The sequence below is a fragment of the Lissotriton helveticus genome, unplaced genomic scaffold (assembly GCF_964261635.1).
Source record: "Lissotriton helveticus unplaced genomic scaffold, aLisHel1.1 SCAFFOLD_461, whole genome shotgun sequence".
Taxonomy (NCBI): Eukaryota; Metazoa; Chordata; class Amphibia; order Caudata; family Salamandridae; genus Lissotriton; species Lissotriton helveticus.
In genome coordinates, this window is record NW_027612057.1 from 358,291 (window position 1) to 374,960 (window position 16,670).

Genomic DNA, 16,670 nt, shown 5'->3' on the forward strand with positions numbered 1-16,670 from the left:
TATTTGTGGTCAGACTGCATATGTTCGTCTGCCCCTCGATTGGGAGGGAACCTGTTACATTGCCTTCCTACTGCCACCTGTTTTCCTAGCCCCATCTGATTATCACAGAAACACACATCTAGTACACATTAGACATAGAAGGGAGATTGAGTCCCCAATTGTCGATTATACTGAAACTGCTCTAGAACAGTATACAGATTTCAATAGAGGTTTCTTCTTCTTTATAGGACCTATCCAGAATAGTAAGCTAATCCGTAGGTTAACCAGAACCCTTGAAGCTGTAGTAAATGAGACTGCCTCTGCTCTAGGTAACTTAACCGAAGAGCAATCTGCTATGAGATTTGTCGTGCTCCAAAATCGTCTCGTCCTTGACGTCATACTGGCCGATAGGGGCGGGGCCTGTAGAGTCATCGGATCTAGTTGCTGCATTTTCATTCCTAATAACGCGCCGTCTGTTTATTCAGCTATAACCAGACTCCATAAAATTGCCCATCTGTTACACCAAGATCCAGGCACCTGGACATGGTCCGGTTGGTTCTGGAATATAATTTCCGCCTGGGGATGGAAAGTATTGTCCTTTCTAGGTATTGCAGTAGCGATCATATTCAGCTGCTGTCTCTGTATACAATGTGGCCCTGCGATTTGCGGCATTTGTGCTACCTCTTGTATTCCTAGTCTCAAGCCCCGTTCTAAATCCCGTTCCAAGAAAATTCGAGACGAGCAAATGATACTGTATGAAATGATAGATGGTATCATGAATATTGATGTTTCCTGATGGAAACGTAGTGACAAGGAGGGAATGTGGAAAAGTAAATTTTGCCATGTTCTGTGTCCCTACGCGTCCTCCATCATATGTTATCTGTGCATGATTAATATGCATATGTATTCCCCATGTTCGATTAAAGACGCAATTACAGTTGTGTCCATCTCTAGTATGTCAATTTCCAGTTCTCGTGAATACTACGAATATCAGGCCTATGTAAAGCTACGTTGCCACGTTTCCCAGTGTGCACGTTATTTCATTGTAAAGTCCCCGTTCCTAGGCCTCAAAAGGGCCCGGACACCAGATTCAGCTCCTGTCTCCTGAGCCCTTGCTGAGGAGCGATACAGCCCCCACCTGTATCCCTGACCCTTCACTTACTTCCTGCCTCACAGTGCCCGGTTCAGCCTGGCTCTGCCTCTGAGTCTGCCAAGAGTATGTTATGATTCTAGTTATCAGTTCAGCCTTCCTTCTCTGCATTCCTAAGCTACTGAACCGCATCAATAGTTTCCGTCATTGTCTAGCCTCTACGTCTCCATGTAAGAGAAATACTGTATTAATGGTCATTTAATATTCTTCATCACGCACTACATGTAGAATAATGCATGCTCCAGTCTTAGAGTCTGTTAGCCTTTACCCCGATAGCTTTTGGATTCTATCAACATGTTCTCTAAACATCAGATACTAGATACTGCTTAGGTACATGTCGCCCTGACTCTCCAGACTTCAGTCTCTGCTCCTAGCACAGAGTTCGTAGCCCCCAGCTTCTCCTAGTAACACGTCATTGCCAGTTTGCGCGCACCACCAGGTTAGAGGTCCCGGCTCCTTAGGTAGCCCCCTCCATGTTTCTGCCCCATTCATGACATATTCTGTTACGTTTGCATCACATGTCTATGTATACGCCCTGTTACACCTACTTTCACCCTTATCTTTCGCGACTGCTACGCGTCACACCCTTTGCTCCACCCACTGCTCCGCCTATCATATGTACTGTAATGCAACTGTTTTACTATATATGCTTGTGTATTGTTATTAAATGTTACGCCAGTCCTTTCCCCAGAGCGCGCTCATCCCAGATCCAGCCCCGGCAGCTGCCGGGCCCTGCCATCCTATTCCTATGCAGGTTGTCCTGTTCCTGTCCTTATGCTGTATTAAACCTGCAAAACTCCTACTACCTCGAATCTTGACTCTTATTTATTGAGCTATCTGTTATTGCTATGCCTAGACAAAAATAGATCCGGTATTATTTATTTATATACCACACTTGATGTCTTCCATTAGGTTGTTGGTATCCTTGAGGGGGCCCAGGGTGTTGGTGCTGGTGGTGATCCATTCATTGTAGTTCTTGATGTCTTCCGTTAGGTTGCTGCTGATATGCTTGGAGGGTCCAGGGTGTTGGGGCAGGTGCAGGTGGTGATCCATTCATTGCAGTTCTTGATGTCTTCCTTTAAGTTGCTGCTGTGTTTGAATGGGCCAGTGTGTCGGTGCAGGTCGTGATTCATTCATTGCAGTTCTTGATGTCTTCCATTAGGTTGCTGCTGTGCTTGAGGGGGTCCAGGGTTTCGGTGAAGGTGGTGATCCATTCATTGCAGTTCTTGAAGTCTTCGGTTAGGTTGTTGGTATCATTGAGGGTGTCGTGGGGTGAGCTTTGCATTATACACGATGTTAAGTTAGCATGGCTTATTAGAAGTTTAAATGCCATTTTTCCTTTTCTGCTTTGCACATGGCACGCAATGGCGCTATTGTTTAGAGAAGTATGAGTATTTTCACTACACCCAAGAATAACTTGTTTTTATGCACATCCACACAGTCTCATGAGTTTAGTCTATACAGTTAGTGCCGCGACAGTCAAGGTCGTCTTGAACACCGTGTCTGTTGTTCAGAATGATCAGCACACGTTCTAGAAATAACACACATGCAGCTGTGGCCAGCCCTGATACTGGCGCGTTTAATAATCCACTGTGCAGGCATGATCACACACTTGGAGAACATTCGCAAGCCGGGAGCTTGTGCAGAACTCAATGTGATCCACTTCTGCTGATACCTGAGGTATGGGGTCGTCCATGTAAGCCTATGAGACCTTTTATAGATATAAAATAATCTACTAGCAAGGGAGGGCGAAATATAGGTATATTTCAGACCTGTTTCCACATTGCATTATACTACGCTTTCTCCCTTTGTAGTTTATGGAGTATTAACTATGCTGACAACCTTGTTGCTAATAGTATGTTTACTTGTACTTGCTAAGATGCTGTACCTGAGATCACAGCGTTAGAAATAAATATTTCAAACTTGCACGTGTCTCCTATACTCCATGTTTTGGACTGGTGTGAGAGTGTGACAAAAGAGTGTTAATGTTTTCCACAACTCCTAAGGTACCCTAAGTCGCCAGTTCTGGGTTGTCTAATCATTGGTATTTTTGCTATAGGAGAAGAGCCAATTGTATCTATTTCAAGAAGAAAGTGTTTCACCAGCTGTCATGCACTTTGAAAGAATTATGACTGTAGCACTAGACGAATTAGCCCCGCTTCAGTACGGCCGTCGTGCCAGAAAAAGGCCTTCAGCTCCCTGGTTTTCGGAACACCTCAGACTCCTGAGACAGGAGGTAAGGAGGCGGAAGCGCCTCCTGCACTCTGGATGGGATCTAAAAGATAAGGATGCTCACAAGATCCTGTTGAGGAAGTATAAGGCTGAAATTATAAAAGCCAAACAAGAGCATTTCACAGCCTTGACAACTTCATTGTCCTCCCCTAGAGAGATCTTTAGGGTTGTAGATTCACTTATAACCCTCCAAACCCCAGACCCTGTAGTAGCTTCCCAAGAGCTTTACAACAACATTGCCTCTTTCTTCCAGGCAAAAATATTAGATATCCACTCTGCCTTGGAGCTACAAAAATCTCTTATGAGTGGGCCCCCTGCGTTAGGGGAGATGGACCACGCCCCGGCTGAAACTATTCCTTTGGGAATTTTAGATTCCTTTCCCCCACTATCCTTAGAGGATCTGGACAGCCTCCTTAATAAAACTAACTCGGGCTCTCCCCTGGATGTGTGCCCTCTCAGGATCCTTAAACAATGCAGGGAAACCCTCCTGCCCCCTCTGGTGGATATTATGAACAGAGCCATGAGAGACGGCCTTTTCCCCACACAATGGAAAAGTGCAGTTGTAAAACCTCTTTTAAAAAAGACCTCCCTGGATCCGTCGATTTTAAAAAACTTTCGCCCCATTTCTCTACTCCCAGCGCCAGCAAAGATGTTAGAAGTCCATCTTAACACACATCTTGCTGCTTTTGTAGAGAGCTCGTCCTGTCTTGACTCCTCTCAACATGGCTTCAGGAGGGAATACAGTACTGAGTCGGCCCTCACCATAGTGTTGGATAATATCCGTACACGCGTTGATGGGGGCCAGACCACCCTTCTGATCCTGTTGGATCTGACGGCGGCTTTTGACACCCTTTCTCCCTCAGTATTAACATCGCGGCTGAGGGAGATTGGGGTGCAGGGTGCAGCTCTAGATCTACTCACTTCTTTCCTCAATCATCGAGTGCAAAGAGTGAAGTTGGGGGAGTACCTATCTCCATCCCTCCCTGTGCAATGTGGGGTCCCTCAGGGGTCGGCTCTTAGCCCGACCCTATTCAATATCTATGTGACCCCACTTGCCAGGCTTATTAGATCTTTTGGGATGGAGATAGTGTCTTATGCGGATGACACCCAGATCCTTGTCTCTCTCTCCCAGTCTAGCGTCCCGACTGCCTCCAATTTTAGATCTTGTATGGAGGCAGTCGGTCAATGGATGGTCCTTAATTCACTAAAACTAAATGGAGAGAAGACGGAGGTAATGGTGCTTGGAGGGAAAGATGACGTATGGTCATCCAGCTGGTGGCCAGACTCATTGGGAGTCTGTCCCACCCCCACCTCCTCCGCAAAAAATCTTGGGGTCATGATTGATCCTGCCCTTAACATGGGTAAACAGGTCAGCAGAACCATTTCCACCTGCTGGGGCATTGTACATGTCCTGAGGAGGATTAGGCATTACCTATCCCTACAAGCAAGGAAACAGCTTGCTGTTGCCCTCATTGGCTCTCGACTGGACTACTGCAATGCATTGTATGCGGGAATGAATAAGAGTCTGCTGCAGCGCTTGCAGGTAGTCCAGAATGCTGCTGCCAGGTTTGTCCTGGATCTCTCTAAACGTGCTTCAGCTACAGCGGCCAGAAAGCTGTTGCATTGGCTTCCTGTTGAGGACCGCATTCACTTTAAGACCCTATGTATGACATACAGGGCTTTAGCTAAAAACAGTCCCACTGGTATAGGATCCATCTTGTCTCGCTACACTCCTTCCAGGGATCTGCGATCCTCTGGCAGACTTCTTCTGTCTGCCCCCCGTTTCAGGAGAGTGAAATGGGGTGGCAGGGCTTTCTCCACTTTGGCGCCTAAGTGGTGGAATGCCCTCCCGCTGAAAATAAGATCTCTACCCACTCTTCAGGCATTCAGAAGGGCTCTGAAAACACATCTCTTTGTGCAAGCGTATCTGTAGTTATGTAGTGATGACATTTATGATCTGTTTTGTTAGGCGCCTTGATGCCTTCGGGTTATTGTCTGCGCGGTATAAATTTTATTCAATCAATCAATCAATGAGACACTGATGCTAGTTTGCTAAGGGGATGTTGGACCCTAAGGTGAGTTTTGGCACACCCTAATTCACTAAGGTTCTATGTCTCTTGTATACAGTTCTGTGTAGGAGCGGAATCCCTGCTACAAGGGGGCCCAGGTTGTTGGTGCAGGTGGTGATCCATTCATTGAAGTTCTTGAGGTCTTCCGTTAGGTTGCTGCTGTGCTTGAGGGGGTCCAGGTTGTCGGTGCAGGTGGTGATCCATTCATTGAAGTTCTTGATGTCTTCCGTTAGGTTGCTGCTGTGCTTGGGGGGTCCAGGGTGTCGGTGCACGTAGTGATCCATTCATTGCAGTTCTTGATGTATTACGTTAGGTTGCTGCTGTGCTTGAGGGGGTCTAGGTTGTCGGTGCAGGTGGTGATCCATTCATTGAAGTTCTTAGGTATTCCGTTAGGTTGCTGCTGTGCTTGGGGGGTCCAGGGTGTTGGTGCGCGTAGTGATCCATTCATTGCAGTTCTTGATGTATTTTGTTAGGTTGCTGCTATGCTTGAGGGGGTCCAGGGTGTCGGTGCACGTAGTGATCCATTCATTGCATTTCTTGATGTCTTGCGTTAGGTTGCTATTCTGCGTAAGGGGTATTACAAAGTAGAATTGTAGATTTGGATGAATAGGTATTTATTTAAATTACATAGAGCAGCCCCTAGGCATGTCTGCATCTGCATCAACTGCCTTCATCCTCTGAGCAGCTCCTCAGAACATTCTAAGATGACATGGTAACCATCACTAGGTAACATCCACAATATGGAGGCTGGGATACAACACATCTCCCCTTCTTAAATGTAATAAACAATTTATTTTTTATTATATATTATATATATATATAAATATAAAATAATTATAAAAAATAAAAATAAAAATAAACTGTTTATTGCAGGCACTTTTTCATTTTTCCCACTTGATGTTGTGACTTCTGGTTTTCCTATCAAAATAGGTCTCTCTGCAGAATTGCACAATGTCACACTACGAACATTCCATTTCTTTCCATCCAACAACCATACATTACTTCCCTTCATCCTGACAATGCTTTTAGGTTTTGACCACTTTGACATTAGAGACCCATGGGTGGTGAATACCTTAGTTCTTACCCACCAACAGCGAACTCTCTTCTTTCCCTTTTTAATTTGTCATTATGTCTCTTAGTGTATTTGTCTTGATGTTCACGAACCCTGTCCATCAAACCCTTCTTGTCTAGGCAATATGTACTTCCTTTAAGCATCCACGCTGGAGACACTCCGGTACCTGCCTGCCTTCCCTTTAAAAGCATGAAAGGAGTTTCCTTGGTGACCAAATGGGGTCTAGACCTATAGCTCCATAACATCTCCTTCACGTCTTCCCTGCAATCACCCCCACTGCTCACACAAAGCTGAACACAATCCTTCAACACTTGGTTAAACCTCTCGACTAAACCATTCTCCCTAGGATTGTAGACTGCTGTGGTGTGGTGTACGATACCCATCTTGGATAAATACCTTTCAAACACTTCTGCCGTGAATTGTGGTCCATTATCAGTGACAAGTGTGTTTGGACACCCTTCTCAGCGGAAAATTTGATCGCAAAATTCAATAACATTAAACGCCTTAATCTCCTCAGAAAAAGCCACCTCAGGCCATTTAGAGTGATTATCTATCATCACAAGTGCAAACGTATTCATTATACCTTTTGAACTAAATGGCCCACAAATATCCATTGCTACTCTTTCCCACGGTTTATCAGGAAATTTGGTAGGAACAATAGGAGACTCCTCAACCCGATGGGACTTGTCGCTACACAAGCACTCCAGGCAATCCAGTACGCATCCCTCTACATCCTTGTCCAAACCCGGCCACCGAAATGTCATCCTTGCTCTTCTCTTCATCCACGACATTCCATTATGCCCTTCATGCAACAACTCAAGTATTCTGGCACGTAAACCGCTTAGTACTACCAATCTACCATCTCTGCGGATAATTTTGTCTTCAACAGATAATCTGACCAAACCATCCAATATTCGCCCATTTTGTTTCTCAAATCCACACTGGAATTAGTAGGCACACTAAGATGTTGCATGAGTTCCACTAGAATGGCATCCTCCTCCACTGCAGCCTTCCACTTACTTTCCGTGATGACTCCATTGCATGACTCAGAGATACTGGCCAGCACATACTCATCGCCAGTATCATCATCATCACCTACACACTGTAACAGTAGCCTTGACAGACAATCAGCATTAATGTTGCATATACCTGACACATAATTCAAAGTAAAATCATATCCTTGTAGACTATACAAACACTTGGCTATCCTGGGTGTGGCCTTCCCTGCGCCCTTAGTTGTAAAAATATCAATGAGCGGTCTGTGGTCCGATCTGACCTTGAAATGCATTCTCCAAACGTAATTCTTGAAGTGATCAACGCCCCACCAAGATGTAAGGGCTTCCTTTTCGATGACTGAATATGCTGACTCTGCACCCTTCAATGTACGTGACGCAAATGCCACTACCCGTTCTTGACCCAGGTATTTCTGCATAAGTATTGCCCCCAAACCATACGCGCTTGCATCCACTACTACAATGCTAGGATCTAATGGATTAAAGGGTCTTAAAGCCACAGCCTTCAAAATCTGTTCCTTTATCATTTCAAATGCTTTCTGACACTTGTCCGCCCATGCAAATGTATTCCCTTTTTTCATTAACACTCTTAGGACATATACTTTATCAGCAAAATGCTGAACAAATTTCGAATAAAATTCCGCCAACCCAAGAAACGAGCATGTTTGTTCCTTGTCTTGGGGAGACGGTGCATTAGCAATGGCATTCAATAATTTTTTCTTTGGTTGAACTCTTGTTTTTGATAACGTGTGCCCTAAATATTCAATTTCTTCGACTCCAAACTTGCACTTCTCCATTACTACTGTTAATCCTGCATTCTGCAATTTGTTAAGCGTTTGATCTAAAATCATGTCATGTTCCTCCTTGTTCTCACCCCACACCAACACATCATCTTGAAATACCAGGACTTTGTGTGATTTCTCCAATATTTTGCACATTACTCTCTGGAATACAGCAGAGGCAGACGCCAGTCCGAATGGCATCCGCACAAATCTGAACGCCCCCTCTGGTGTTATGAACGATGTAAGGTGCTTCGATGCAGGGTGTAGACGCACTTGGTGATATGCACTCGAGAGGTCTATTAAAGAAAAATATGCTGCATTGGTAACTGAGGACACCATCTCATTAATATGTGGCAGAGGATAGCGATCGACTAAGATGTTACGATTGAGGTCTCTTAAGTCGATGCACATGCGCAAATTTCCATCCGATTTGCATGCTAAAACTATGGGACTAAGCCACTCTGATGATTCGATTGGTTCAATCAATTGTGCCTTCTTTAATTTTTCGCTCAGTGCAAACAGGACATTCCTTGCCTTGTGCACACATGGAATGTAATTTAGTTTAAGGGCAATGCGATGCTCAAATTTGGTTAAGCACCCTAGTTCACTTCTAAATAACCTAGGATATTTTAAACTTCACTTGTCCTTCTCTGAATTCTCTGTTACTAGCACTTGATCAGGATGATTCGGATCCAATTTCTTCCCTAACATTTTTTGTTCGTGCCACCCTAGCAAGGTTCTTCCCTTTTCTACTACATAGACTTTGCTAGTTGCTTCCATATTCTTGTGAGATAGTTTGCAATTAAAAAAAACCTATCCAAGGTAACTTGACCCCGCAACAACCCACAGGTTCAATGTCTGGGGAATTCAGCTTGCATTTACCAATTTTTATCCATGCATCCTTGTCTATGATCGTGTATGGAGAGCACGAATCCACCCACACTAGGATTTTAGTACCATTGATGTCCAGCATACACTTAGGAGGGTTGTATCCTTCACGAATTTCATTAATTTCATCATCATAGATCACACACACTTCTACCATTTCTCTTTCATCAGAGAACTCCTCTTCACTCTCCTCTTGTATGGCATATACAGTACGCCTCCCTTTGTTGGATATACTGGTTTTGCACATGCGGGCAAAATGCCCAATTCGTTTACACTTGTAACACTTCTCTTTGAGTGCTATACACTTATCAGAATCAGCTGTATGCCTGGTGCTACCACATCTATAACAAGCGTTATTATATCTAGGTTGGGTGTTCTTATTAATTTGAGGCGCACTTTTAACAAATTTGTCACTTGCCTGCTTGCTATTTTTTTTCTTTTCAATAGCACCCACTTTGGTCTGATCCCCCTTATCTTTAACTTGATTTGAATTGAGTTCCTTAACATACTTAGAAGTGTTCTCCAGGCTTTTTGCTACCTCTATGGATTTTTTTAAAGAGGGATCTGTTATGTCTAAGAGTTTTTCCTGTATTTTGGTATTATTCGTTCTATTAATAAATTGAGCTCTTATTATATCTTCTGTTAGATCTTTAAATTTGCATATTGATGCAAGTCTTCTAAGTACCGATATATACTGCTCAACTGATTCTCCAGATTGTTGTGCTCTAGAGAAAAACTTGTGTCTTTTAACTACAATGTTGATTTTTTTACCAAAATTCTCTTCTAGAGCTTTTACTATCTCTACATATTCATCAAAATTGCTAGTTCCTGTTCCCTCACTTTCATTAGATTCTTCATCTGCTTGGTTGGTGGAATCTGCTCTAACCCGGACAGGTAATGTTTTTAACACCTTTCTACCCTCAACCCCTAAATTGTGCTTTAACAGTGCTACTTTGCAGGATGATACAAAATCTTCGTCACCTATTGCCTCTAGATAGGTCTCAAAAGACTCAATCCAAACCTCCCAGGGCATTATGGGTTCCCCAGAGTTTTGTAAAAATGTTGGTGGAGCTGTCACAGATGATGAATCCATGCTGGCAGGCACACCAAAATTTAAGAGTTAAGGGCTCTAATTATTTTATAATACTTGCTTGAACTGTATTAATATATATGTATATTCACTGAAAAAACCATAGGTTTCACCCCAGTTATAGTTAGCTGGAAATTTTACTGGCATAAAACCATTGAAATTCCCACGTTATAGTTAGTTGGACTCACTATAACTTGCGCGTGCAATGCACTGCTGATGACGTCACATATTACATCACTCATGACATGGTCAGTGACATCACTCATGACATCACTGATGACACCATCCAGTGAATGTGTGTCTTTCTGAAAAATAAATTTTAGTGATTAATGTTTAAATATTTAAATATATGTATCAGTGTTTCACTTTCTGTATAAGTGGCTGCATGGGTTAGTGAGTAGCTACATGTGTATGTATATGGGTTATTAGATGTTTTTTTTAGTATCAGTATGAGTGTCTGTATGGTTTGGTGGGGGTATTACTTAGCACATAGATGCATGAATGACTGACTCTCTGTATGAGTTTTGAAGATAACATATGTGCAGGACTGTATGGGTGGATGAGTGTGTATATGTGTGTGTTAGTGAGTGAATGACTGTCTCACTAGTGTCTTTATCAGTAACTACATATGTTTTAATCTAGTATATGTGAATATTGATGTATATAAGTGAGTATATGTGAGAGTAAGAGATTGTAAGAGTTCCTGTTTAAATAAGTATGTGTTTCTATAAGTGATTGTTTAAGCGAGTAAGTATGTGTAAGTTTCCTTAGAAGTAAGGTGGTAGTGTGTGTATAGCTGTATATGCAAATAAATGGATGTTCAATAGTTTATTTGCATGTGTGAGTATGTGTGTGAGTAACTTTTGGAAGCCTGTCGGTGTGTAACAGGATGTATAGGTGTATCACTACATATGATGAGTGAGTATATGTATGAGTGACTATATAGAACTGTTGGTGAATGAGTGAATGTGTATATCGATGGTGGAATTACTGAATTGGTTGTTGTAACTGGTATGGGTATCTCCATTTTTTTAACATTTTAATTTTTATTTTTGAATATGTGTTCCAAGGGTTACATTACAGTGAAAGGAGGTCTGTCACTCCGTCACAAGAATGGTGTCATCAGTGATGTCATGAGTGATGTCACTGACCATGTCATGAGTGATGTAATATGTGACGTCATCAGCAGTGCATTGCACGCGCAAGTTATAGTGAGTCCAACTAACTATAACGTGGGAATTTCAATGGTTTTATGCCAGTAAAATATCCAGCTAACTATAACAGGTGTGAAACCTATGGTTTTTTCAGTGAATTTAATAGGTTTTTTAAATGCTAATTCCTAACTATAACTGGTGTGAAACCTATGTTTTTTTCAGTGAATTTCAAAGGTTTTTTTAATAGCAAATCTCTATAGGTATGAAAAGTAATATTTTTTATATTGTATAATTATGTAATAGTATTTTTTTAATGTTTATTTATTTATTTATTTTTGCCCCGGAGCGCTCCCGGGGCACGTACCGATGCGCTCACCGGTAAGCGCTGTGTTACGGCGCGCCCCGGGGCGCGTACTGGTGAGCGTCCCGTTAGCGATATTGCCGCGAACGAAAACAACATCGTGACGTATCGCGTAGCCGCGTGATGCGTCATATGACGCACTGCGTAAGCGCACCCGGAAGCACCCGAGCGCATACTATCGCGCAACGTAAGCGCCGCCGGGCGCGCCCCGGGGCGCGACGACGTAGCGTAAGCGCGTCGGGTCATGTGACCTGAAAATAACACTTTTCATTGGTTCAGAACAGTTTTGGTTTCCAAATGATGAAAGCCCCCACCTTTTTTCCTTCTTCTCACTTTGTCCTTTGACTGAGGAAGACCTGTTTGGAGAGCTATTGCCTATTTGTACTTTAAAATGGCTTCAGTTGTAGCAGCAGCAGGAGCATCTCAGCCACCACCACCACCACCACCACCACCACCACCAAGAGGACCTCCACAACACCACAGTGGTGGAGATGAAGAAGAGGAGGAGGAGGAGGAGGAGGAGAGGAGGAGGAGCTTCCTGCCAGAAGATAATACCCCATATAGGCCAAAGCAGCACATTGTTTGGGAGTTTTTTTTTCTATCCCAAAGGACCAGAAAAAAGTAAATGCGCCAAGGGTTACTTGCCTAATCTGTGGCACTGAACTTTCAAGGGGGAACCCTAACAAAAAATATTCGTTTGGCAATAACACCATGATTCGGCACATGCAACGCCGGCACCCTAACAACTATGCTAGGGCAGAGGTCCGAGGAATGGCCAGGAACCCTCCTCAATCTTCACCGAGCACCTCCCAAAGAAACCAACCCACTCCATCGGGTCCAGAGGCAAGAGAGATGATGCCAACCATTCAACCCAAGTTTGCCGATTTTAAAATCGTTTGCAAATTTTGTGGAAAGACAATTTGCTATGGTGAGCAAAGTATAAAACTTATCATCTGTGCTGGTGATAACCACAAGTGCCCGAAAAAACCATAATTTTTCCTGTTTTTTTTTGCTCCAGTTGAGCCGTTTACAATTCCCTGTTTTTTGTTTCTCCCCATAAAAAATGCAAAAAAATATAAAACTGTTCAGAAAAGCAAAAAAAAGTAAACATTTTTGAAAAATAAAAATAAAACAACAAAAAGAATAAAAAAACAGTTCTTTTTAGAACTACCTCCAATTTATAAAAAAATGCTACATTTTTTAAAAACTCTGTCATTCTTTTTATCTCCAGGGTACGCTCCCCGGTACGCTCCCCGGTGCGCGTACCGGGCCCTCCCCCCGCGGAAATCGAAAAAAAAATATATATTTTTTTGCCCCACGGGGCCCTTTTATGGCCCCCACAGCAAACCTAGGGGGTCAGGGGGGGTCTACCCTGCCCCCTTTTGGTCATTTCCCCCTTTGTTTTTGCCACCTCTTGTGTCTCGATCCTACCGAGACACAAGATGGCGGCCGCTCCGGACTGTTTGGAATGTTGACAGACACCCGAGAGCCAATCAGCTTTCCGCTCGCGTACTCGCGTAGCGCGCTGGTACGCTCCCCGGTGCGCGTACCGGGGCGCGCTTATAGATATATATATTTTTTTAACCTAAATTACTCAAAATCCACTGAAGCACATATCTTGAGACATAGCAAAGGCACATCGGGCTACCAGTCCCTACAATTTTGCCAAGTTTGGTGGAAATCCATTCAGCCGTTCGGGCTAAAAGTGAGTTCAACTGCCCTATGGAAATTAACATGGGGAAAACACGTTTTGGGACCCCCCTTTTATCTCGGCCCCCGCTTGACGAATCCCCCCTAAACTTTCAGGGAAGGAGCAGAGCGGAGCGGCCATCTTCTTTGAGAAATTCGCGAAGATTCGTCCACCGGCACCAAAATTATTCCCAATAGAATGTTGCGGATTTCCTATGGAAAGTAGATCCTAACTATAACTACCTACTGGCGACCGCCAGTAGGTAATATATCGCTGTCGGTATATATACATAAATATATACAAGGTTGTTAAAGTGAACATAAGAAATTAAAATAATTAAAGTAGTCACCGTTGCCTTATTGAATAACAGTTCCTTCAAGTAGTTGTTATATATTGTTGGTTACAGTTATGTGGTGTATTGTTCTTTTAAACTATTAAACCAATAATCACAGTTTCATGTTGGCTCCTGGTGTACTGTCCCTTTAAACTGTACCAATAATCACAAAACCTGGCTCCAAGATCTCACTGACGCTATTCACAAACAAGATGTCATTGCTGCCAATACTCTCCCAGTCTAGCATTCACTGCGCAGGGCTCTCATGTGCAGATCGGTAAATATTCCTTTGTACCAAATTTATTGTGATTGTGTGTTTACACTCAATTAAGAGCTTAAATCTCTTCACGCTCGGCTGCACGAGTTAGACACACATGGTGTTTACTTTCAATTAACAGCTCTCTTCCCTTCAGGCTCCGCTGCAAGAGTTAAGACACACACGGTGTTTACTTTCAATTAACAGCTGTCTTCCCTTCAGGCTCCGCTGCACGAGTTAAGACACACACGGTGTTTACTTACAATTAACAGCTCTCTTCCCTTCAGGCTCCGCTGCACGAGTTAAGACACACACGGTGTTTACTTTCAATTAACAGCTCTCTTCCCTTCAGGCTCCGCTGCACGAGTTAAGACACACACGGTGTTTACTTTCAATTAACAGCTCTCTTCCCTTCAGGCTCCGCTGCACGAGTTAAGACACACACGGTGTTTACTTTCAATTAACAGCTCTCACAGTTTCATGTTGGCTCCTGGTGTACTGTCCCTTTAAACTGTACCAATAATCACAAAACCTGGCTCCAAGATCTCACTGACGCTATTCACAAACGAGATGTCATTGCTGCCAATACTCTCCCAGTCTAGCATTCACTGCGCAGGGCTCTCATGTGCAGATCGGTAAATATTCCTTTGTACCAAATTTATTGTGATTGTGTGTTTACACTCAATTAAGAGCTTAAATCTCTTCACGCTCGGCTGCACGAGTTAGACACACATGGTGTTTACTTTCAATTAACAGCTCTCTTCCCTTCAGGCTCCGCTGCAAGAGTTAAGACACACACGGTGTTTACTTTCAATTAACAGCTGTCTTCCCTTCAGGCTCCGCTGCACGAGTTAAGACACACACTGTGTTTACTTACAATTAACAGCTCTCTTCCCTTCAGGCTCCGCTGCACGAGTTAAGACACACACGGTGTTTACTTTCAATTAACAGCTCTCTTCCCTTCAGGCTCCGCTGCACGAGTTAAGACACACATGGTGTTTACTTTCAATTAACAGCTCTCTTCCCTTCAGGCTCCGCTGCACGAGTTAAGACACACACGGGGTTTACTTTCAATTAGCAGCTCTCTTCCCTTCAGGCTCCGCTGCACGAGTTAAAACACACACTGTGTTTACTTCCAATTAACAGCTCTCTTCCCTTCAGGCTCCGCTGCACGAGTTAAGACACACACGGTGTTTACTTTCAATTAACAGCTCTCTTCCCTTCTGGCTCCACTGCACGAGTTAAGACACACACGGTGTTTACTTTCAATTAACAGCTCTCTTCCCTTCAGGCACCACTGCATGAGTTAAGACACACACGGTGTTTACTTTCAATTAACAGCTCTCTTCCCTTCAGGCTCCGCTGCACGAGTTAAGACACACACGGTGTTTACTTTCAATTAACAGCTCTCTTCCCTTCAGGCTCCGCTGCACGAGTTAAGGCACACACAGTGTTTACTTTCAATTAACAGCTCTCTTCCCTTCAGGCTCCGCTGCACGAGTTAAGACACACACGGTGTTTACTTTCAATTAACAGCTCTCTTCCCTTCAGACTCCACTGCAAGAGCTGAAATACAAGAGTTGCCTAATTCGATTCCTTCACTTGACTTGGCTGCATGTTTACTTTTCAATTAACGGCTTCGAAACACAGGCGCTGCTAAACTCGCACTGAAGACAAAGTTTATTTTCAATTCAACGCTTACTCAGCTTCCATTTACAATTAATTCATGCTGAGCCACACATGTCGTAGGCTTTGCATATCTTTAAATAAAGCTTCTTTCGCCTTCACGCTTGTAAGATGATTGTCTCTTCACACTTGACTGCACACTTTGCTTTTAAAGTATAGTTTCTCTTTGGCGCTAATTATCCCTTCACGGTTGGCTGCACACACAGAGCTGGCATTTAATCTTCCACTCGTTTTTAGGTCTCGGCCTTCGCAACGCGCATGCGTTGCAAAGCATAAAAACCTTTTCCGAGCACTAAGGCTTTTCAGACAAGCGTGTGCACGCGTTCCATTGCCTTCAATGGCAACGCGTGCACGTCAGGATATTCACTCGCGGGAGTGCGCGGCCCATCTGGTCGCAATTATCGCTCCCGCGAGTGAATCCCTCCCCCCTGCTGCCGTGAGAGCGCTTTTTTTCTTGTTTATATTTTGGAGTCCTTGAGACCTCCCTCTCTCACGTAGAACTTCTGGTAAGTTGCAGGATATTGGTACCTACGTGATGTGTTTTAATGTAAACTGGACACCCTTACTATAAGCTTGGCAGACATTGAGCTCTACTCACCTGTATTCCTATATTGCACGTGCCATTGTAAGCTCTGCAGCATAGAACACACTCATTTGTGTCTGTGTAATGTGCGTTAGCAGAATCTGCACGTATCTAGGTGTTCCTCCTCGCTGTAGCTACATGGAGTTCCATTCATCTTTTTAATACAGCTGCTAGTATAAACTCAGTGTATATTTATATTAATAAAAACATATAGAAAATATTTGTCACGACATCATAAAACAATTCATATTGTAAGAAGAAAAATAATAATTTTTCTTCTTACAATATGAATTGTTTTATGATGTATTGACAAATATTTTCTTTACATAAT

At 43.3% G+C, this 16,670-nt stretch overlaps 1 pseudogene across 1 annotated transcript in view; it reads left to right on the top strand.

The window, feature by feature from the left end:
- The window catches only part of LOC144807624 (uncharacterized), a 129,481-nt pseudogene that overhangs the window by 43,382 nt on the left and 69,429 nt on the right, over positions 1–16,670 (top strand). Inside the window, exon 2 of the transcript XR_013606364.1 lies at positions 9,973–10,079. The product of XR_013606364.1 is annotated as an uncharacterized LOC144807624 (transcript). The remainder of the gene's footprint in view (positions 1–9,972; positions 10,080–16,670) is intronic.